The sequence below is a fragment of the Pezoporus flaviventris genome, unplaced genomic scaffold (genome assembly GCF_033815535.1).
Source record: "Pezoporus flaviventris isolate CSIRO_AGI_PZ_B2104156 unplaced genomic scaffold, CSIRO_AGI_Pfla_v1 ptg000022l, whole genome shotgun sequence".
Lineage (NCBI taxonomy): Eukaryota > Metazoa > Chordata > Aves > Psittaciformes > Psittacidae > Pezoporus > Pezoporus flaviventris.
This window is the reverse complement of record NW_026892570.1, coordinates 1,307,235-1,331,325: the sequence shown is the minus strand read 5'-3', so window position 1 is coordinate 1,331,325 and position 24,091 is coordinate 1,307,235.

Sequence of the window (24,091 nt, the reverse complement as noted above, 5' to 3'; positions counted from 1 at the left end):
TAAATTGGTGATATATGCATTTATCTCAGGGATTGGTCTGTAACAGTAGCTTTGCATGCTAGCCTTTGAGTTGACAAACATTTCCGCCCTCATTACTTGGAAGGTAAACATTCAGTTTTAGAAAAGAATCAGTCTGTTTCTTAATTAGCACCACGTAATTCATTGTACGTTAACATCATACTTTATGTTGCAAGTGGTACTGTTAACAACGTGAGATTTTTGCGTTACATGGCATGTCTTCCATCTCTTTATGTACTTTAACACTGTTGGCACTTCAATACTGCCAAATCACATCTTATCTAGCAGTTCTACAGTATGAGTGTGCCAAGACATTCAACTTTATTAACCTTTTATTCTTTTGAGATTATCAAAAGACAAGTAAGAAATTAAAACCCAGTTGTAATGTTCTTTACCCTTCTATACACCATACAGAAACTGAAATGAAGCAGTGAAAATTATGGATTGCGTAGCTCTGATAAAGTGCAGTTGGCCATGAAAATCTGTGTAGATTAAGCCATGTTGCAAGCCAGTTGTTCAAGTGATAAAAGTCAGTGTACCTCTGGTGATGTCAGTGGTTTTATGATAACTTAAAATCTCTGCAGGTATGAATATGTATTGCAATGTCCATATTGCTGTCTATGCCTGTCTTCTATCACACTTCAGACCTAGGCTTTTTGTTAGGGAAATCAATGTTAGCTTAAGTGAAATAAATGGATATTGTTATAAAACTTGATTGATAAAGGTTCCCCAAGGAAGTGGTTAATACTCCATCCCTGGAGGTATTTAAGGCTATGTTGGACAGGGCCCTGTGGGAGGTGTCCCGGGGCCACAGCAGGAGTGCTGAAACTAGATGATCTTGAGGTCTTTTCCAACCTATTCCATGATTCTATGATTCAAGGCTCTCAATACCTGGGTAATATTTTTATTTGGCTTGTTCCAAAGTCTACCTTACAGATACTAGTACAGCAAGGATGTTCAGATATTTCCAGGACTGTAGGTAACTTGTGATGACAATGGGCATGCAAGAAATTGTTTCCTTGTTTTTCCCTCTGCCCCCACCACTGCCTATATTAGTGAACAGATGCGCAGTTATGACTCTGTGAAGACGCTATATTTGTCTAGCAACTCTCAGACCATTATACTGTGTGGAAGTACAATGTTATATACAGAATTACATTTTCAGATGCAACAATGCATTTCTCCTTTAAAACATGTTTACGTGGCACAAGAAAATCTGAAGATATACTCCGACAATTTTTCAAACACCTCGTTATTTTATTTGCAAATTATAAATAATGCAAAATAATTTGACTTGGAATTAGTGACAGTTCAAAAAATACAGGATATTTCCGATTATTGTTCATCTCTATTGATCTTTACTTCATTGTCATGTGCTTGCCAATATCCCTTACACTTCATCTAAGGCTTATAGAATTATATGAATCAGAGCACTAATGTTTCAAATTTGTTAACTGACTAACCAGATTGCAGACCAGTGGAGAATTTCCTCTCATCCCCTATTCAAGATTTAGGCAGTTAAAATGAGGAAATCAACATAATAAAATACTAACTGCAGTCACCATAGCATGAAAAAACAGTATACAACAGTGTAAAGGATATAACATATATTCAAAACACAGAGACGGTCAAATGTCATAACATGATCTTGACACAGAAACTCAGCCAAGAGGCTTAACATTGCTAAAATGTAGTTCATAGTCTGCTGACTGCTATTACAAATAAATGCGATTTGATACATATTTCAAATTTCACTTCAACCTAGAATATAACTACCTGATACCGATTTAGCTCAAGGAGAGAGTCCCCACCTACTAGCATTTCCTGCAGCAAGGCTTTCTACTCTACTTCAAATGCATACGTAAGATTAAATCAGCTCTACCTATGATTCAGCTGAAGTGTCAGATATAGTCATAATCTCAGTTATTTGGTTCTTTTATGTCATTACTTGTCTTGAGAAAAAAAATCAAAATTTAGGTAGTCAAAAAGCACAGTTGAGATACACGTCTCAATATCTGTGTCCTTTGTAGAATAAGAGAGTTTTTAAAGTATTTTTTTAACAAATTCAATTACATTCATTAAATACCCCCTTTTTAGATGAATGCCTAAGACACACACAGTTTCCAGCAGGACTTTACAACAGCATGCATCTAATGAAGGATTAGCTAGAAAAAACGATTGGTGCAAATTTTAATGGAAAACATGTTTTCCTATGGTTTTTGGGTTGGGATTTTTGGTTTTTGTTTTGACTGAAAGAGTGAAAAAAAGTAGCTTCTGGCTGTTGCACCTGCCAACAAGATAATAAGTTATCATCCCTGTATGGAATGAAGAGTGATTACTCTCCTGCAGCTCAGAGCAGATGCCAGCATAAAGTCTTTTGCAGATGTCACTTGAAGAATACCAAGAAGACAGGAAACACACAGTGTTTTTCTCAGGGGTTCTGAATGGTTTGTGTCACATATTCATGTGTTTATGTGTTCATATATATATATGTTTATCATTTATGTTTAAGCACATCTATATACATACATAAACATAGAAGGTAGAAGTATAGATATACATAAGCACATGCAGACAGGATATGTATTTGCGCAAATGTGCAGTGTGCTGAGATGTACATGTATACATTTCATTTTCGCATGTATTTACTTATATTAGCATGCTATACCCCTTTTTATGTATGTTATATTCAGGTTTGCAAATACATAAATAGCAGTGCCTTTCCAATCTTTTTCACAACTTTTTTTTTTTCACTGTGCCTAGGAACATAAGTCACAAAAAAATGTCATGAAAGCATTCACAAATCCTTGTGTAGTCACAAAGATATACATTAGATTTATATGTGTGTGGGGAGAAAGTGGGATGGATGCAGACTGAGAGAAAGGAAATGATTATGTATTCGTGTGTTTCCCACAGACACGTGCGCATATACCCATGCACACAACACACACAGATGTAATTCTCTACTACCTGTTTTCCTATGCAACATAAACAAGGCCTCTGTCTATCCCAAGAGGTTAATTTGGTCAGACTTTGATACATCACTTTTTGCCTGGTGTTAATATTTTACTCCAAATGCCATATCATCTTTTATCTTTTATTTATGGTGATCTTCATTTCTCAGCAGAGGCAGTCACTGCGGGGAGAAAAGGCAGTGATCTTTAATTTTTTTCTTTTCCTTTTACATTACAAACTTTTGGACCTTAAGAAAAAGTGCAGACTGTGAAAGACAGAGAAAAGATAGAAGGGGAAGTAAAAAACCCTCATACATTGAGAATTCCTTCCAGGAAGCTGAACAAGAGCCAGCTTTTTTCACAGACTGAGGGATGCAGCTATAAATAAGAAACAAGTTTCATTAATTTGTCTTTAGGTGTATACTACTTTTGAATTGAACCCTGAATTGTGAAAAAACAGGTGAAGAAGAAACTTAAAAATGGAAGATATAAGTTTGGAAATATGAATAGCAAAGCTCTTTACATAAACTTTCAATAAATTCACCTGCATCCCTTAGAGACCAACTTATTAAATACATGATTGCTATTTAAAGAGTTAGAACATTTATTGTTATTTTAACCCTTGAACGCTAGCCAGATGAAGCTGTGAATCAAGGTCTGTGTTCTGTCTGGTGTAATACTGCCACAGAATAATCAATTTTTCTTCTGCCAATACAAATAGACAAGAAAGATTGCCTGAACAAAGATTTGAAGAATACTTTCCTTTTTTTCAAGCTCAAACAAGGATTACATAAATTCTCAAAATCTGAATTCCTAGCAAAATGTTATTAAGACTCTCTAAAAGTTTCATTTGCCTTCAATCTTCTACCTCTTCACTTCAATACAACTTGATCTTTCTTCTCAGTCATACTTTTATTTAAATAATGTCTCTGTGTGTATGCATGTGTGTATAAGTTTCTATTGGCACTGCACTTGGTTGCATGGACAAAACTTGCTTGCCTAATCCTACTTTCTTGTCTTGGGAAATCCTCAGATTTGATATTCAGGAAAAATAGTCTATTGAAATAATACATATTATGGCAAATTCTCTAGTCATCACCAAATGACTGAAATGTCATTACTCTGAGTTTCTTAAACGAAGAGTTAAATCTGTCTGCTCAGTAAAACCTGTTGGATCCCAACTCAGCTGAGACAAAAATTCAAATAGTAGTTGAAGAGAAGTAAGAATGGGACAAGTCATGACAAGAAGTCTGTTGAGACTTCATATGGACACATGCTGACATGATTCTCTGTGCTTAATTAGCTGCTAGTCATTTTATGCATCATTCAGACTGCAGTTTAGAACCATGTCAGCGGTTCTAAACTGCAGTCTGAATGGTGGCCTGGTAGCCTGGGCATGAGCTGGGGTATATGCAATGGTACACCACACTGGACTTACGCCCAGCCTGAGGATGATTACATGAATTCACATGACAATAAAGAAGAATTTGACTACTCCACCATTGGTGTAATTTATTCACATTTCCACATTCAGGTGATTTGAAGAGCAGAGGTCTAGACAGTCCTTATTATTTTTCACTCATTTCCATTCACCAAGGCAATCTGGTCCCAGTGAATACTCTATTCTACTGTACATGTGTCTTGCATATTTAAGGAAATCATTAATCTAATCAATAGCAAACATATTCAGATGCTCTTTTTTGTCTTGATGCATGCAGCTTTGTCTTGGGCAGCTGTGGGCACCTCTGTGTGAAGATAGGAAAGACAGACTTCAGAATTAGTTATTCCTAAAATTCATGGGCAATGTATTATGTCATCAGCAAGAAAAAAATGAATCCTGTTCTGCTTACTGCATGATCTAGGGAATCACAGTATAACGCTGCAGCTCATAAAAGTTCATTTTTTGCTTCAGAAGAACAAAAAATGCTCTGTTGAAGTCAGATCACATCCCACATGGGTTATGCTTGATTATGTGAAAAGAATTTGACTCAAAAGGAAATTACTGTAACCTAAGCAGTTTAAATGAAAACATAAATAAGGGCAGAATATAAATTAGGATTCCATCCTACTCATTTCCTTTTGAGAATACAATTGAGGACAATGCAAAGGTGAAACTCTGAGTAAAGTGGAGTTTAAATCCCTGAACTACTTCAGGCATTTTTGTGGAGTTTTACTCATCATTTAGTGAATTAATTTACTTTTCATAACTCAAGGAATTGACAAGCCTAAGTGTTCTTGGGAAATTAAATTACTCTGAATAGTGAGGAAACTTACAAGAACACACCAAGAAAACCTGAATTTGAAGGTGTTTCTTAGCTGGCAGCTTCTTATGGGACGCATATGTCTGTCATTTGACTGGATGCTTACATGATAAGTGGGATTGCCCCATGTACCCTAACTACTCTGATGAGAAAGACAGATCCAGTGGAGATTCTAACCACTTAAGATTTGAATTTCCCTGTCCAAATCTCTAGTATTTACAAAGAGAAGTCTCATCTGTCATCTAGCTAAAGGGAAGTTATGTTCAATATAAGTCACTTCTGTTAGGTGCCTAGATTAGACGGGATCTACCTGAGCCATAGACCTTTCCTTCACACTGTAAAGAAGTATTGTAAATATGATTTGTTTTCTTGTGAGGAAGTTATTTTAATGAAAGGAGGAAGTAGATTAAAGCTTAGATAATGGTTCTGGAAGCTGAAACCACATTGTGGGGAAACTGGGCCCAGCTTCTCTAGGATATTTAACCACCCACCTTGATCCAGTGTGAGTTTATCGTTGAACTACTTGTGGGAGTTGATGCCTAAGAGCAGAGACCCCTTTACTTCCCAGTAACTTCCTCTACAATTGAAATGCTCGTATTTCATGCCCCATCCTGCAAAGGGTCTGTACTGCTTTCTCCAGTAAAATTCCAGTTTGTTTTTTGAGGTTTCTTCTAGATGCTCAGCACCTATTGAATCTAAAGTATATTAGGTCTGTAAATACATATGCTTTAAAACCCATCCCTGGAAAAATTCTGTATATCGTTCTTAAATGCAGCAGTCATCTGCTTTCTCAGAATTATGTTACTGAGCACATAATAGTGTACAACTTCACTATCTCTTTCTAATAAGCTAGACTATGGCTAAAGATTGTTTCCTGCAACATTCAATGTTGTGATCCGTTCTGAAAAATTTCCATGCTTTTTTGAAGAGCTATTGAAGAAAAATTTTCTTTTCTTTTCCACATATCCACAAATGCTATGGATACTCTTACAGGGTTAATTTTCTCAGCTTTCGGTTTTATATTCATGGAACACAATGTGTCCAACCTTAATATTTTACACTGTAAGCCATATCATCTTTTATCTTTTATTTATAGTGTTCCTCATATTAATTTCTCAATAGCAGCTGGCACAGCAGGAGGGACAAGGCATTGATCTTCCAATTTATCCACTCCTCTTACATATTCTGAGGTCGAAGCAGCCTAGAGAGATTGATGGAGCTCTAGCATCAGTCCAGCGGCTGTGTGTTTCTCATGCATGAAAATCAACAACAGGAAACTCAAATTTGAAAATTTGTAGTAATATCAGTGACCTCTGTAATAAATATAACAGGACTGTTTTCAATAATTTAATGGAATATCAGGTATTCCATAATGAAAAATCAGCCTTGTGAGAGTGTGTATATACCTTTGTGAGATTCTGTATATGTGTGCTTAGATGTGTACACACACAGCTGCAGACAACAATATACAATTTATTTTATTTGCAGACCAGAAAGTCTTAAAAATTATCTACGATGACATTAGTTACATTATTTCTCTGTTAATACAGGAAAAATAGTAAAAGGGCTGACATGTCTGCAATAAATAAGAATACCCACTCCCACATTCATATGGATTTCCTCTAACCTTACGAGTCAGGGCTTCACTTTAAGTTGTGACTAGTACCTTGGAATCATTCAAACAGCCTGCCTACTAGGCATAGGCCTCTGAAAGATCACACAAAGAGAAAACTTTTGTATTCTTAATCATTATATTGCTTGTAGTTGCACACCAGTGTTTAACAGCTCCTGCTATATTAATTCCACTTCTTACCTTTTCAAAAAAAAGCAGCTGATCTGCATCATTAGCAGTTACAAAGCACAGATTAACCCTGCTGTCCAACAACAGTTTTATGAGCTATCCTGGACATATTCAGTAAGAGAATGCTAACTGTCTAATGTTTACTCTTTGTTGAATCTAACTTCTGTAGGCAGATTACAGGGCTTTATAGGCAAAATTTTGAATACAAACTTTATCAGGTCTCCCCACTCGGTGCACCTAAACACAGAAATGCTCTCCTACTCAAAAGAAGCTAAAAGTACCTACCTAAAACTTGGTTAGCTAAGATGTACAACAGTGAAGCTGACTTATCAAGACATCCTGAGTAGCAGTTACTGCACAAGCACACACTATAAAAAGTTTCAGGTAAAACTGCAGCTTGTGTTCCCAATTATGCAACATAACAGGAAATGTTACAGTCAACATTATGTTCACTGCCATTTCTCCTGTGTCTCTAGCTGTCCAGATTCATTTCTCCTCCTCTTATGCTTACTGTCTTCCAACCACCCCGAAAAACAGTAACAATTCATGAAGTCCCACCACAGTTCTGGAGTTTTCTAGCTGCTAACCTATGACCCAGATGATGGAACCTGTGAGATACTGAGGGGTTTAGATGCAAAACCAGCACTCAGCTGGTAACCAAATAACCCAAGAGAGAGGAAGAAATGTTCCATGACATGGCCTCTGCACAAGGCAAGGGGACATATTAAGACTGAAAAAATCCACCTTACATATGCCTCCATTATATACGTTCTGAAGGCATGTTTACAAATATCAGCCCTGTGTTAGGCTTAAGAGCACTCTGGAACCGAGTGTCATGGTTGTAATTATGGAACTGCAGGGAAGACCTCTGTTCACCCGTGAGCTGCATCCACTGCTGACTGTATTCACTACATATTACTTCTGAAATAAAAATAAATTTCATCAAAAAGAAAGGACAAACACCTTTCTGCCAGACACTTTAAAAGCTGTGGAAGAATAATTCCCCTACTACTCAGGATATCTGCTGGTATCTTAGGAAAACCGTGGTTGATCTGAGGTACAGACTCATTCCCTTTATTAGTCAATGATGTAGTGTTTTTATAAAAGGCGCCATGTGACCTGTTGAGTTTATGTTGTAATGCAGCTGCTTTAAAAAACTTATGGTTTTAATGGTCATAGCAAACAGAATACATTACTTAGAGCTCATAGCAAAAGGCTATGAGGGGCTTTAAAGTACAGCACAGGAATTGCAAGACACTACTGCAAGCTATTTTTCTATTTTAAAGCTTTTTGCAACTATGAAAGACCCTTTATTCTCAGAAATTCAGTCTCCTGTAAAGAATTCCTACTTGTGAAGTGTGTTTACCAAGGAGAGAGAAGAAGCCTCTGAATTTTACCCAAATCTAGGAATATGATTAGGCTGCTTTTTTGTCAAGTTTTTTGAAAATATTTGAATATATTATTTTTTCACTACTTTCTTCAGCTGGGACTGTAACAGGAAATGCTGATAAAATGAGAGAGGCTCTTCTCATAGTATTTCTGGACATAAACAGTAACATAAGTGCCAGAGATTTCACAGGAGAGACTGTTTTTATGATATTTCTTTCTCAATTTTATTATTTTATGGAGTTCAATAATGTCCTGGGTGCTTCAAGTACAGATAAGATTAATGGTGCATAAAAAAACAAAAATGGCTTCTGTCCCAAGGTGTTTCCAATCGGTTTCCAAAAAGAAAGAAAAGAACAAAATGGAATGAAATGGGAAGACAGAGACTAGGTAATTATGGCTGTCTAATAGTTCAGTGATGGTGTACATGCCAGTAGTTGTCTGTAAACCCACAAATTCCCATGTAAATTATGTGTAGGTTCGGGGGGAGGGGAGAGAAGGAGTGCTTTACAATTGTTTAGGCTTTGCTTTCCATTGTCTATGAACTTCTGTCTTTACAGTAATAAATCTCTGAGCCCAGAATTTTCAGAGCTGCCAAGAATGGGCAGCCATTTCTACAGAATGGGCTTGGAAAAGACACTCCTGCATCACTGATACCAGTCTTCTCATTTCGCACACAACTAGTTTATTAGGAGCTGTCACAAACAGCTCAGAATTAGTAAGGTTTTCCACAGAATGCTGTTCTGTAATATCTTTTCTTCGGTAGTCAGAAAAGACCTTCTCTTTTCCATATCTATCACTAGTCACGGATATATTTAGACTCCTGTATCTTTTCTATTCCATCTTCTCTCCATTCCTCTGGTCATCTTATTAGTGTGAATTGCACAAAATTATAGGGAGGGAATTAGCATGCACAGTGCAATGCCAATAATATTTATCTCTCTGTGCTCATGCTTTGCCCACAGATTATACGTAGGGAAATCAAACTATTACTGCATAGCTGGCAACCTGCAGATCATGAATAATTAATATACAGATACCTTTTCCACACCTATGACACTGCCAACATATTTCTCCACCTCTTACAATCATTCAGCTCTTCCGTTGCAATATTCAGTCTCTATTCTTGGCATTTCTGCCCAGTTGAATGTCATCAATTAGTTTCTTTAGCAATGAATGACTTCTTTTTTATTTGTGATCTCATTACTGAAAAATTTAAGTAAGATAAAATTTGTCCTAAGATTCTTGAAGAATTCTGCATGTAACAGCCCATTCACAAGTGTGCTCTGTTTCAAAGAATTTCTCAACCAATGTGAAAAACTTTTATAAATCATAAAATACATTCGTTTATTACTAATATGAGATTATCTAAGAAACTGTAGAAAATATGGAACTCTTTTTTTTTTCTTTGATTTACTTATTTAATAAACAACCAATTATCTAGTAAAAAGATGCTACAGACTTGCATTCTGGCAGCATGCTGTTCTTGGATAGGAAAAAATTTCTTGTTAATACCACCAAATTCCATGTACCAGGTCAGGGCAGCACCTTGTAATAACAACATAATGGGGGCATAGTACGGGGAATTGTGACAGTGGACCTGGGGGAAATAAGTTAGAATGACAGGATATGCTTTTATATATATATATATATATTTATTTATTTATTTATTTTTTACTAACAGTTTTGCCTGAGGGAGAGAGGAAGGTCCTTCTGCCAAAACCAGAGAGACACTAAAACTTTTTCTGACTCACATTTTTCTTGTTGTCTAGGGCTTTTTTGATTTTAGGTTATTTTGTTGGGGTTTTTTTCCTAGTAGTGTAACAGTTTTCAGGACACTGCAACAGTGCATATAACAAGTAGAAGAAAAATAGTGACATGAAAATTGTTATGGCATTTTCTGTTAGCAAAGAAACACACAGGAAAGAGGCAATCTTCTTTTCACAGCTAATTTTAACTTTGCAAACTTGGAAAGTTTCAATACTTCTGCCCCTTACCTCTGTGGTCCTCTGCTTTGCCTTATAAAACTCAGATAATCGTCAGTTAGCATCTCTCTAAGAGTTTTGAAGTTTTGCCTGGTTATTTTTGTCCCCCTTCAGAGGCTTTCATTCAAAATGCTCTTGAATAAATATGGAGAACCCTGTGTATGTGCATGCACATGTGAATGTGTGTTAATGTCATTGACAGTTGATAACAGACTGTCAGCTACAAAGAATTAAATTGCAGGTTGTGTTATGGAGGAAATGGGGTAATAGTAGTAAGAGGCATAGGACTTTTGGGCAAATGTTCAGCACAGTTCCTGACAATATGAAACTGTAGCATATGAGAGAGGTCAGAAGTCTAACAGGAAAGTGTTGGTACGAGAATGGGACACCAACTTGCTACTACAGGGAACCCCTGACCCAGCACCTCCCTGACATTTCCATAGAATGAAATCATATAGTTGCTACAAAGACTTGGATCTAGCTTATTACAGCTGGTAACTAAAAGAAAAGTGGTCTAAAATGACTAAGAATAGTGACGCAGTGAAGGTATTAAAATGTTGGGTTTTTTTTTAAAAGAGAATGAAATGTAGCTTATGCTATTTAGAAACCAGCTGAGTGCGTTACTTGGGCACTACTGGATTTTGGTGGTAATGTTTTTTTTCTTGGTTTGGAATTTGGACACAATAACTAAGTGTCCTGGGTTCAGCAGTAGCAGTCATGTTTTTTTTTTCCTTTGTGCTAGCTGGTGCAGTGCTGTGTTTTGACTTCCAGCCTGAGAACAGTGTTGGTGAAGTCGATGTTTTCAGTTGTTGTTAAGTGATGTTTACCCTGACCAAGGACTTTGTGAGGCTCATGCTCTGCCAGGGAGGAGGGGAAGCTGTGAGGAAGCAGAGACGGGGCGCCTGACCCAGGCTAGCCAAAGAGGTATTCCATACCACAGCACGTCATGGCCGGGGTGGGGGTGACTGGGAGTTACCCGGAAGGACACGGGCTTCCGGGTGGAACTCGTTTTCTTGGCCGGTGGTATCGTATTCTCTTCCCTTGTTATTTTCCCTTATCATTGTTGTAGTTGATAGTAGCGGTGGTGATTTGTGTACATTGGTTGCTGGACTGTTCTTGTCTCAACCCGTGGGAGTTGCATTTTTTCGATCCTCCTCCCCGTTCCTCTGGGAGTGGGGGAGAACCCCGGTGGGGGGGGGGGGGACACGGACCTCGATTGTTGTCAGCTCGGCACCACTCACTGGGAGTGAGTGAACAAGTTACCTGACTGGGTTTAAACCATGACAGTTCTTTTTGGCGCCCAACGTGAGGCACGAGGGGTTGAGATAAGAACAGATCTGACTGGATTGATAGTCACTCGTCACAATGCTGATTTATTGGCTCTCAAGGTTGTTCCTCTTGATCTCACAGTTTCAGTATATCGTATCTTACATCCATTCGGTATTTGCTGTATTAGTGTTTTTCAAGTGTGGGGCTTGGGATAAGGTTTTTGTCCCATTGTACTTTATGGTAATGACTTGTAATACAATAGAATCATTGATCATGAAACTGATCTGGCTTATGTTCCCAGTGTGGTCACCACCTTTATACTTTGGGAGGTATATGATGGAGGTGCTTAGCAATTACACATCTTTTTTCTTCTTCTCAGGTGCTCAACCTGTGAAGGAGACATCCTTTTACCCTCCCAGTCGACCCCCCAGACCATTTACATTTGAGAGTTTTGAATTTTTTGGATGGCATTTTAATGCTGTTGAGACTTGTTTGCTGATGGTGATGGGAATCACCATGCTAACACTCATACAGAGCGTGTTTTGCCCACTACTGATTTCAAGAGTTAAGCAGATTCAGATTTGGGTCTTGTCTGGGGTCAAACGACGATGTAGGAGGACCGAGAGATTTTCCCTGAGGCTGGACAGCCATGAGTGGCAGGGTGTGTGGGATAGTATGGGCAAGTATCTAGGTCAGTGGGCCCCTCCAGTACTTTGGAATTTCACTACCGAACAACTGCAAAATCCAGGAGAATTAGTAAAACACTTAAATGAGGTGTGTGGTCATTCTGGCCATACCAGAGACGGACAAATCACGGCAACGTGCTGGGGTTTGGCCTATGCTTACAGGGCCTTGTTCAACACTATCCAGCACCTTCAAAAGGAAAAGAATGTTGGCGGATCTGAGGGCAAAGCAACAGTCGCTACTCAAACTTTGGCTGCAATGAACAGCACAGCTACCCCAGCAGCAAGTACAGCAGCTGCTCAAACTTCAACTGCAACAGACAGCGCGGTTACCCCAGCTCCAAGCACAGCAGCTGCACCAACCCCAGTGGCAAGTACAGTCACTACTCAAACTTTGGCCTCAATGAACAGAGCAGCTACCCCAGTGGCAGGTACAGCAGCTGCTCAAACTTCAACTGCAACAGACAGCGCAGTTACCCCAGCTCCAAGCACAGCAGCTACACCACCCCCAGCAAAAAGTACAGTCGCTACTCAAACCACAGTGATAATCACTGCAGCCAAACCAGAAGACCAATTCGTACCAATATCGGTTGCCCCCGTACGCAAGAGAACAAGCAAAAAGGAGGCAAAAAGGGTGAAGCGAGATGAAGAACCAATGAATTCACCACCCGGTCCAGAATCTGATCAGGAGTCATCATCACATGATGAAGAAGAAGAAGAAGAGGTAACTTCTCGACCTCGGACCTCAACCGAGCTGCGGAATATGCAAAAAGATTTTACCCGTCAACCAGGGGAGCACATCATCACCTGGTTACTCCAATGCTGGGACAATGGGGCCGATGGTCACGAACTAGAAGGTACAGAAGCCAAGCAGCTGGGATCACTTGCTAGAGAAGGGGGAATTGACAAAGCAATTGCAAGAGAGAAAAAGTCCCTCAGCCTTTGGAGGAGGCTCTTGGCAGCTGTGAAAGAAAGGTTTCCGTACAAGGACGATGTTACGAGTCGTTCGGCCAAGTGGACTACTATAGACAAAGGCATCCAGTCTCTGAGGTAATCAGCCATCGTAGAGATGATCTTTCACATCAAGCCGAATAACGGGGATACACCTATAGATCCAGATGAAGTTGAATGTACACGACCCGTGTGGCGAAACCTTACACGGAATGCACCGTCATCATATGCCCATTCATTGGCAACAGTGACCTGGAATGACATAGTACCACTAACAGTGGATGAAATGGTTCATAAACTCCGAGAGTTCGAAGACAATCTCACCCCTTCCATCATCTCAGCTGTGAAAAAACTGTCCCAGGTTCTCAAACAATTGAGGGACGATCTATCTGATTTATCCAGCTCCTCACGTGTACCAACACACGTCTCAGCTATTAACAAAAGGCGTCCTATTGTTCAAGAGAGGAGATACAGAAGGTATACACTACGGGGTACCCTATGGTTTTACCTGCTGGATCATGGAGAAGACATGACAAAGTGGGAAGGAAAACCTACTTCAGCTTTGGAGGAACGGGTGAGTGAACTGAAGAGGGGAGCAAGGGCCAAGACTGATCGTCCCATGAGAGCTACGGCTTCAGTCTCTGGTGAGCAGTTTCCCAGATGGAATGGAAGAGCTGATTTTACTCCAGCTCCTGTGATAACGAAGAATAATCCCTTTCACCACGACTTAAGTGTCCAATGCTGTGACGACCATTAGAGGGGCCCTGCCTCCAGCCAGGTGGAGGTAGGGGACAATCGGATTTACTGGACTGTGTGGATCAGATAGCCTGGCACATCAGTCCCACAGAAGTATAAGGCTCTAGTAGATACCGGTGCACAGTGTACCCTGATGCCATCAAGCTGTCAAGGGGTGGAATCCATCTATATTTCTGGAGTAACAGGAGGATCCCAAGAGTTGACTGTGATGGAGGCTGAAATCAGCCTGACTGGGAGGGAGTGGCAAAAGCACCCTATTGTGACTGGTCCAGAGGCTCCATGCATCCTCGGCATAGACTACCTCAAGAGAGGGTACTTCAAAGACCCAAAAGGGTACCGGTGGGCTTTTGGTATTGCTGCTTTGGAGACTGAGGAAATTGAGCAGCTGTCCACCTTGCCTGGTCTCTCAGAAGATCCCTCTGCTGTGGGGTTGCTGAAAGTTGAAGAACAATAAGTGCCAATTGCGACCACAACAGTGCACAGGCGGCAATATCGCACCAACCGAGACTCCCTGATTCCCATCCATCAGTTGATCCGTAGACTGGAGAGTCAGGGGGTGATCAGCAGGACCCGCTCACCCTTTAATAGCCCCATATGGCCAGTGCGAAAGTCTAATGGAGAATGGAGACTAACAGTAGACTATCGTGGCCTGAATGAAGTCACACCACCATTGAGTGCTGCCGTACCGGACATGCTAGAACTTCAGTATGAACTAGAGTCAAAGGCAGCCAAGTGGTATGCCACGATTGATATTGCCAATGCATTTTTCTCCATTCCTTTGGCAGCAGAGTGCAGGCCACAGTTTGCTTTTACTTGGAGGGGTGTCCAGTTCACTTGGAACTGACTGCCCCAGGGGTGGAAACACAGCCCTACCATTTGCCATGGACTGATCCAGACTGCACTGGAACAGGGGCAAGCTCCAGAACACCTGCAATACATTGATGACATTATTGTGTGGGGCGATACAGCGAAAGAAGTCTTTGAGAAAGGGAGGAAAATAATCCAAATCCTGCTGAAAGCCGGTTTTGCCATAAAACGAAGTAAGGTCAAGGGACCTGCACAGGAGATTCAATTTTTGGGAATAAAATGGCAAGATGGACATAGACAGATCCCCACAGATGTGATCAACAAGATAACAGCAATGTCTCCACCAACTAATAAGAAAGAAACGCAAGCTTTCTTGGGTGCTGTGGGGTTCTGGAGAATGCACATCCCGAATTGCAGTTTGATTGTAAGCCCTCTCTATCATGTGACCCGGAAGAAGAATGATTTTAAATGGGGCCCTGAGCAGCAACAAGCCTTTGAGCAAATTAAACGCGAGATAGTTCACGCAGTAGCCCTTGGACCAGTCCGGACCACACCAGATGTAAAAAATGTACTGTACACTGCAGCTGGGGAGAACGGTCCTACCTGGAGCCTCTGGCAGAAAGCTCCAGGGGAGACTCGAGGTCGACCCCTCGGCTTTTGGAGTCGGGGATATAAAGGATCTGAGGCCAGCTATACCCCAACTGAGAAAGAGATACTGGCAGCCTATGAAGGGGTTCGAGCTGCTTCGGAAGTGATTGGCACTGAAGCACAGCTCCTCCTGGCACCCTGGTTGCCCGTGCTGGGCTGAATGTTCAAAGGCAGGGTCTCCTCTACACATCATGCAACTGATGCTACATGGAGTAAATGGGCTGCACTAATTACACAACGAACTCGAATAGGAAATCTCAGTCGTCCAGGCATTCTAGAAGTCATCATGGACTGGCCAGAGGGCAAAGATTTTGGAATGTCACCAAAGGAGGAGGTGATGCACGCTGAAGAGGCCCCACCATATCATAAACTGTCAGAAAGTGAAAAGCAGTATGCCTTGTTTACTGATGGCTCTTGCCGTATTGTGGGAAAGCATCGGAGATGGAAGGCAGCTGTATGGAGTCCTGGATGACAAGTTGCAGAAACTGCTGAAGGAGAGGGGGAATCGAGTCAGTTTGCCGAGGTGAAAGCCATCCAGCTGGCCCTGGACATTGCTGAACGAGAAAAGTGGCCAGTACTTTATCTCTAGACTGACTCATGGATGGTGGCAAATGCCCTGTGGGGGTGGTTGAAGCAATGGAAGCAGAACAACTGGCAATGCAGAGGTAAACCCATCTGGGTTGCTGCACTGTGGAAAGATATTGCTGCCAGGGTGCAGAACCTGGTGGTGAAGGTACGTCATGTAGATGCTCATGTACCCAAGAGTCGGGCCACTGAGGAACACCAGAACAACCAACAAGTGGATAAAGGGGCTAAGATTGAAGTGGCTCAGATGGACTTAGATTGGCAACATAAAGGTGAATTATTTTTGGCCCGGTGGGCCCATGACACTTCAGGCCATCAGGGCAGAGATGCAACATACAGATGGGCCCGTGATCGAGGGGTGGACTTAACAATGGACACTATTGCCCAGGTTATTCATGAGTGTGAAACATGTGCTGCAATTAAACAAGCCAAGCGGTTAAAGCCTCTTTGGTATGGAGGACGATGGTTGAAGTATAAATATGGGGAGGCCTGGCAGATTGACTATATCACACTGCCACCAACCCGCCAAGGCAAGCGCCATGTGCTTACCATGGTGGAAGCAACCACCGGGTGGCTGGAAACATACGCTGTGCCCCATGCCACTGCCCGGAACACCATCCTGGGCCTTGAGAAACAGATTTTGTGGCGACACGGCACCCCAGAGAGAATTGAGTCAGACAATGGGACTCATTTCCGGAATAACCTTATAGATATTTGGGCCAAAGAGCATGGCATTGAGTGGGTGTATCACATCCCCTACCATGCACCAGCCTCTGGGAAAATCGAACGGTACAATGGGCTGTTAAAAACTACACTGAGAGCAATGAGTGGGGGAACTTTCAAGCATTGGGATACACACTTACCAAAGGCCACCTGGTTGGTCAACACCAGAGGATCTGCCAACAGGGCTGGCCCAGCCCAGTCAGAACTTTTACATATTGTAGAGGGGGACAAAGTTCCCGTGGTGCATATGAAGAATTTGCTGGGGAAGACAGTCTGGGTAATTCCTGCTTCAGGTAAAGGCAAACCCACTCGTGGGATTGCTTTTCCTCAGGGACCTCGATATACTTGGTGGGTAATGCGGGAAGATGGGGAAGTCCCATGTATACCTCAAGGGGATTTGATTTTAGGGGAAAACAGCCAGTGAACTCAATTGTATGCTGTTGCCTGCTGTGTAATGCTTTTATAGCCCATCAACTAGATGTCTCCAGGTCACCAGCGACTGGCCCTGACTTCCCTCCAGCCATCATCCCAACAGAGAATGAACTTTGAACATCATGGACCGAATGGACTCGGCAGCATTATAGGGATTGGTCCATGCACTAAGAAAATGATCTTTTCCTCTTGGTCTGTATGTATATGGATGTATATATGGGGGAGAGCGATGGTGTATTGAAAATGTGGGATCTGAGCACGACGTGAATGGTATGGAATAAGGGGTGGATAATGTCCTGGGTTCAGCAGTAGCAGTCATGTTTTTTTTTTCCTTTGTGCTAGCTGGTGCAGTGCTGTGTTTTGACTTCCAGCCTGAGAACAGTGTTGGTGAAGTCGATGTTTTCAGTTGTTGTTAAGTGATGTTTACCCTGACCAAGGACTTTGTGAGGCTCATGCTCTGCCAGGGAGGAGGGGAAGCCAGGAGGAAGCAGAGACGCGGCGCCTGACCCGGGCTAGCCAAAGAGGTATTCCATACCACAGCACGTCATGGCCGGGGTGGGGGGTGACTGGGAGTTACCCGGAAGGACACGGGCTTCCGGGTGGAACTCGTTTTCTTGGCCTGTGGTATCATATTCTCTTCCCTTGTTATTTTCCCTTATCATTGTTGTAGTTGATAGTAGCGGTGGTGATTTGTGTACATTGGTTGCTGGACTGTTCTTGTCTCAACCCGTGGGAGTTGCATTTTTTCGATCCTCCTCCCCGTTCCTCCGGGAGTGGGGGAGAACCCCGGTGGGGGGGGGGGGGGACGGACACGGACCGCGATTGTTGTCAGCTCGGCACCACTCACTGGGAGTGAGTGAACAAGTTACCTGACTGGGTTTAAACCACGACACTAAGTCAGGAATATTCCATTTCTCCAGGTCTTAGTCTCTGTCATCACCATACAGTAAAAGTGCTTGCAGCAGTGTACTAAACTGGGTCAGCTCTATCACCATCTGCCTCTTTACTGGGTTAGAAAACATATCTGCACTAAAAAAAACTTGCTTTGAGAGAGAGAGATAGATCTGTTTATTGATAGCTGAATTTCTTATTTATGGGGAAGCTGGTGGGGTCTATTTATAATGCTTGCATTTCTCAAAGAGTTTTGATTCTAGTAATTTTGGGATAGCTCATGAAAGACTTACAATACATCATATGTAGTAGGACTGAAAAGAAGCATTTGGGCAAAACAAATACTAAACTATAGAGCAGATATGTCCCACATAGGAAAGTGTTGCTCCTGTGACTAGCCTCTGGCTGCTACCATTCAGCCAATTCCTCATCCACCGAACAGTCCACCCATCAAATCCATATCTATCTATTTTAGAAAGAGGCTCTACAGAAGTCCAGATAAGGTGTGTCAAACACAGCATCACCAGCTGATCAAAGGAGATTATTATCTTCTCTATTTAGTGATGGTGCAGCCACCTTGATCACTGTGTGCAGTGCTGGGCCTCACAATTTAAAAAGGATGCTGAGGTACTTCAGTGTTTCCAGAGGAAGACAAAAAAGCTGGTAACAGGGCTAGAAGCCGTGACCTGTGTGGAGTGGCTGAGGGTTCTGGGTTTGTTTAGGTTGGAGAGAAAGGAGGCTGGGGGAACAACCACATTGCTCTCTTCAACTTCCTAAGGAGGGGACATGAAAAAGGAGCTGCTGAACTCCTTGGGATTCAGTGATTAGAAAAAGTTTTTTTTCACTGAGAGGGTAATCAACACTGAAATGGGCTTCCTAGAACCACAAAATCATATAATCAACTAGGTTGGAAAAGACCTTTAAGATCATCAAGTCCAACCATTAGCAAAGTAGTGCCTGGGGGTCTAAACCATGCTGCTAAGGGCCTCATCTACACAGTTTTTGAACACTTCCAAGGATGGTGATTCCATCATCTCTCTGCAAAGCCTCTTCTAATGACTGGTAACCCATTCAGTGAAGAAATTTTTCCTAATATCCAGTCTAAACCTCCCCTATTGCAGCTTGAGTCCATTTCCTCTTATTGTTTGTTACGTGGAAGAAGACACCAGCCAACTCCTTGCTCCATTCTCCTTTCAGGTTGTTGTAGTGAGTGATAAGGTCCTCCCTGGGTTGGGTTAGGGGCAGGCTAGACAGACTATTCACGGTGCTGAGGGAGCCGGCAGGTGTAACTCTACCACTCTCCATCATCTTTGAAAAATCATGGAGAACGGGAAAGGTACCCAGTGATTGGAGGAAAGACAGTATTTCTCCCATCTTCAAAAAGGACAAGAAGGAAGATCCAGGAAACTACTGGCCAGTCAGCCTTGCAACCATCCCTGGAACAGTGATGGAACAGGTCATTTTGGAGGTCATCATGAAACATGTAGAAGAGAAAAAGGTCATCAGGAATACTCAGTATGAATTCACCAAGGGTAAATCTTGCTTTACCAAACTGATAGCCTTCTTTGATGACATGGTACGATGGGTAAAGGAAGGGAGAGCAGTCAATGAGGCCACAAGACTGATCGGGGGTCTGAAGCACCTCTCTGATGAAGAGAGACTGTGGGAGCTTAGCCTGTTCTGTATAGAGAAGAGAAGCCTGAGAAGGGATCTCATTAATGCATATCAATATCTCAAAGGCAGGTGCCAAGAGGATGATGCCAGATGCTTTCCAGTGGTGCCCCGTGACAGGATGAGAAGCAGTGGCCACAAACTAAACCACAAGTTTTCTTTACATTGAGGGTTTAGGCTAAAAGTACTCTTTTCTGTAATGACAACTACTTAATTGTGGTTAGGAAATTTTGCAGAATAGTTCATATTATTTTATGTTCCTAATAGTTTCCCACTGTTTTCTAGCTTGATTTGGCCTCAATTTCTGAGTGAAAAATGTGTACAATCATATGATATTTTGACATGTTTTGAAGTCCCATTTAAATCCTGCACAGAAATAGAGCGTAAAGATAATAAAATTTTCTAGAAACACACACGTCATTGTCAAATATATCTATAACCAAATAAATTAGACCTTGGAGCTCTCAACTCTTTTGAAAAAGCTCTACCGCATCAGCTAAACAAAACAAACTCTGCTTTATGTATTGCTGCATGCTACTAATTTCCCCAAGAGAACAAGCTGTTAAAAGTGTCATCACATGTATGAATAAGTTACACTCTGTTTTCTAGTCTAAGAAAAAATCTCTTAACTAGTTGTAGTAACAGCTTTCTTACGGTTTATTTGTAAATATTTTACACTGGAATATTAATCTTGCAACAGCATGAAAAAAAGAAATATTAATCTTTCTTTCTAAAAATTCTATTTTGACTCTTTAATATAGAATTGCAAACATACTACTTTCACAGAAATTTTTATTCATGATCCTGTATCCCTGATCTAAAGCTATAAATATAAAATAATTCTAAGGATGCTTTTCAAGCCTTTTTATTAATCAACTACCAGTGTGACTTTGTTCTTTAAATAATGTCTAAGTACATCCCACAAGAATCCTGGGAGTAAATTCTGGTGATGAGAATGCCCAGAAAGACCTGTTTAACAAAGAACATAGGAGTAACTGAAAAATGTGGTATAAATCCCATAGGTTTTATAAAAAAAAAAATTATTTTCACATCAATTTTGTAAGACTATTGGTCTCAAACCAGTAGTATTATATGGACCTCAAGATAAAATGTGGTGGTGTTGAATCCTTGTAAAGAGTTTAGAAGTTAAGCATGGTCAAAAAAGAATAGTTTTCATTGGATTATGCATGAAGTCTGTATTCAGACATGAAAACTATTTTGTCAAGTACTAAATGTTAACAAGCCTTCATAATTTTCTGGTTTAAGTCAGAAATTAAAGTCCTATTTTTATACATGTTTTCTTTTCCTTATTCTTACTCATGCCTTTTCTGCTACTTCTTTCCTTCTTATTATGCTAATTTTTAATTTTTTTTTTTTTCATCCTATTTGTTAATTCATTGTGAATCTCTTGGGTTACAATTCTTTTCATCTGAAGGCTGGTTTCACTCTATTCACCTCTCTTTACTCTCCTCCAGAATTATTTTCTGTCAAGGCTACGAGCTAGAACCCCAGGCACTATGCCCAGCTCTCACTCACCCACATGTAACACCTTTTCCCACCAATCGCTCCCATCTGTTGGTGTTAGCTGTGTGCACTATTGTTGGTCACCTTGCTGCCTCTTACCTATCCAGCTGCTCATAGCGTTCTTTCTTTACCTATTCAAACTATTGGTAGGGAAAATTCCTGCAGTCTGATATAAGTTATCACATTCCTCTTGCTCAACTGAAGGTAATTGCAATCATAAAAATGCAGCAATCTAAGAAAATGAGGGAGTAGATGGTGAAGTGGAGACAGGGAGCAAGGAAGAGAAAAAGTACGACAGGGTTATCCCTGTCTGTGATATGAGCATTTTGGCCAAAAGAATGCTGTATGAAGACTTGGACTGATTGCAGAGCCCTAAATTCAGTTCCCCAGTTTTTCAGATTGGAATGTCGCTTCTACACAGTGGATACTCCTTGCTGCATAAGTCTGTCAAGTGAAATACAATGGGGGGAAAACAGAGGTATAATTCTCAGTTTTACTTTACTTTGTTAAGCACCTTGAGGACATCAGTATCCTCATCAGTAAAATGGGAATAATAACACTTATCCACCTTTGACAAGTGCATCATGATCTAAGGATCAAAGTGCTATGTACAACTAAGTATTTTTATTATTACCACTTTGATGTGTAAATCACAGACACAATTGGCTGTAGCTGTCTTTGAAGTTGCTCTGAAAAATCATACCATATTTCACTTCAGCAGTGATTTAATTTGTGGATTAGTGACATGACAGACCATAAGAGGCTATTTGGAAGTCTTCCAATTGGTTTTCTCAATGTGTCTGCTGTGAACATGCACTTAGTGTTCAGGAGGCAGAAAATGTCCTCAAATTATTATTACTGATTGCATCATTTTCTCAGTGAAAGGATTCATATAATTATAAATCTTCTTTCTTTTTAATATGATTAATTTTATGATCTGGCTCAGTTCCCATGAATTATATTTACAGAAACAAAGTTGTTAGCCATGCAACTTAGCTACTCCTATCTTCAGACTGGCTCAGTAAGGATGAAATTTCATTGGAACTAGGCAAGTGTGCTACAGGTCAGCAGACTTGAGTTCTACTTTTCATTGGAAAATCCAGTCAGCAGTTCTTTCACCATCCAGTGGGCTAAATTAGTCGCACACTCCTACATCAGATTTCAAGGGGCAAATTCAAAGATGTCTTTGTCTTGCCATTCTGACACAACCCTGAATGAAGTTGCTTCAGAGTGCTACATAAATGTCTTAAAATGTGATAACTGAAAACTTTTGTTTCCCACTAACCAATAAATTACTTTACAACCTTCCATGCTATCTGATACCATGATAAAAGAAAAAAAAAACCAAACAAAACTCACATGTATGGGTCAGTACTTACATCCAAAAAATATTTGCAAGGCCAAATGACAAGTCAAAGACAAAGTGGAACTGATGTTGCATCATAGTTTGATAATTAAAAGCTTGGAGATTATGGTACTTCAGGGTTATTAAATAATTGCACATGAAGTGTCAGGATGTTCAGACCCTTTGCAAATTGAAGTATTTTGTACAGGATGAACCATGCCAGGTCACGTGACCAGAGAGTCCAGGGAATGGCCAGAGTGATTTTCAAGACAAATAAATAGACTGCTTTATCAAAATCCTTTGCTCTGTTATCTAAAACAAAAAGATGGCAACAGCCATTCTTCTAATGAATGTTATGAAATACAGTATTTGGATTGTTAAATCTTGCTTAAAACTGTCCCACTGTTGTAATAATAATTCTAGTTCATAAGAAAATATTTAATCCATTGCTAAGTCAAACAATTCTCTGAACGAAACAACAAAGTAAGGTTGTTTCTGATTCGACATTTTCTTTTGACTTTCCATGCAAAAATATAGCTTTACAAAAAAATATGTAAGAGCAAAGGTTAAGCTATGAATATCCAAAATGTGTTTTCCTTACTATAGCTGCTTTAAAATTGCAATATTTGTAACTCGCAAACTGCTCAGCCAGTTGTCTCCACAAGGGCTTACTTTTGAATTCTTATCAGACTTAACAGCAGGATAACGATAACAGTTTGAGTTAAGTATGTTGGAAAAATAAGAGCCAATATTTGGCAAACAAAGATAATTTTAAACTAAAAGTGAGTCACTTTAATAAAAAAAGAATTATTACTATAGAAATCTTAACTGTTCAGTGGTAATTCTACATCAACATATTATTTGTCTTTCTTTAAAAAAAAAGCTTCAGTTCTTAAAATGAACACTTAATTTCTTATTCATATTGATATTTCTGGTCACTTTTCTGCTGGAAATGATTTTAAAAAAAAATCCACAGGAGAGCTATTCTATAAGGAGATAACTGTCCTGTAAATGCTTGAAATAAGCAAGGTAAGAAGTTATCAACAGACAGATTTTATTATACTCATTGTCTGCCACTGAGAAATTAGTGACAAAAAAGACCTTTTAATTATCTAATCTATCATGCTGCCAATGTTTATTCTTAACTTTTCCAACATTTTGAGAAGTTAGAGATAATTCAGGTGAATTTTCCATCACAGTGAAATGCTATGGTTAAACACACCTGATATCTTCCACTGCGTATTCAATTACTTAACATTAACCTGTTATTTGTAATGCTACCTGATGCTATTTCTTTTTTGATGCTGGATTATCCAGTCCATAAGGAGTTCAAGTACATATGCAGGTAGGGTTTTGTTTTTTGTTTCTTTTTTTTTAATCAAGAGAGGTATGAAAATGTTG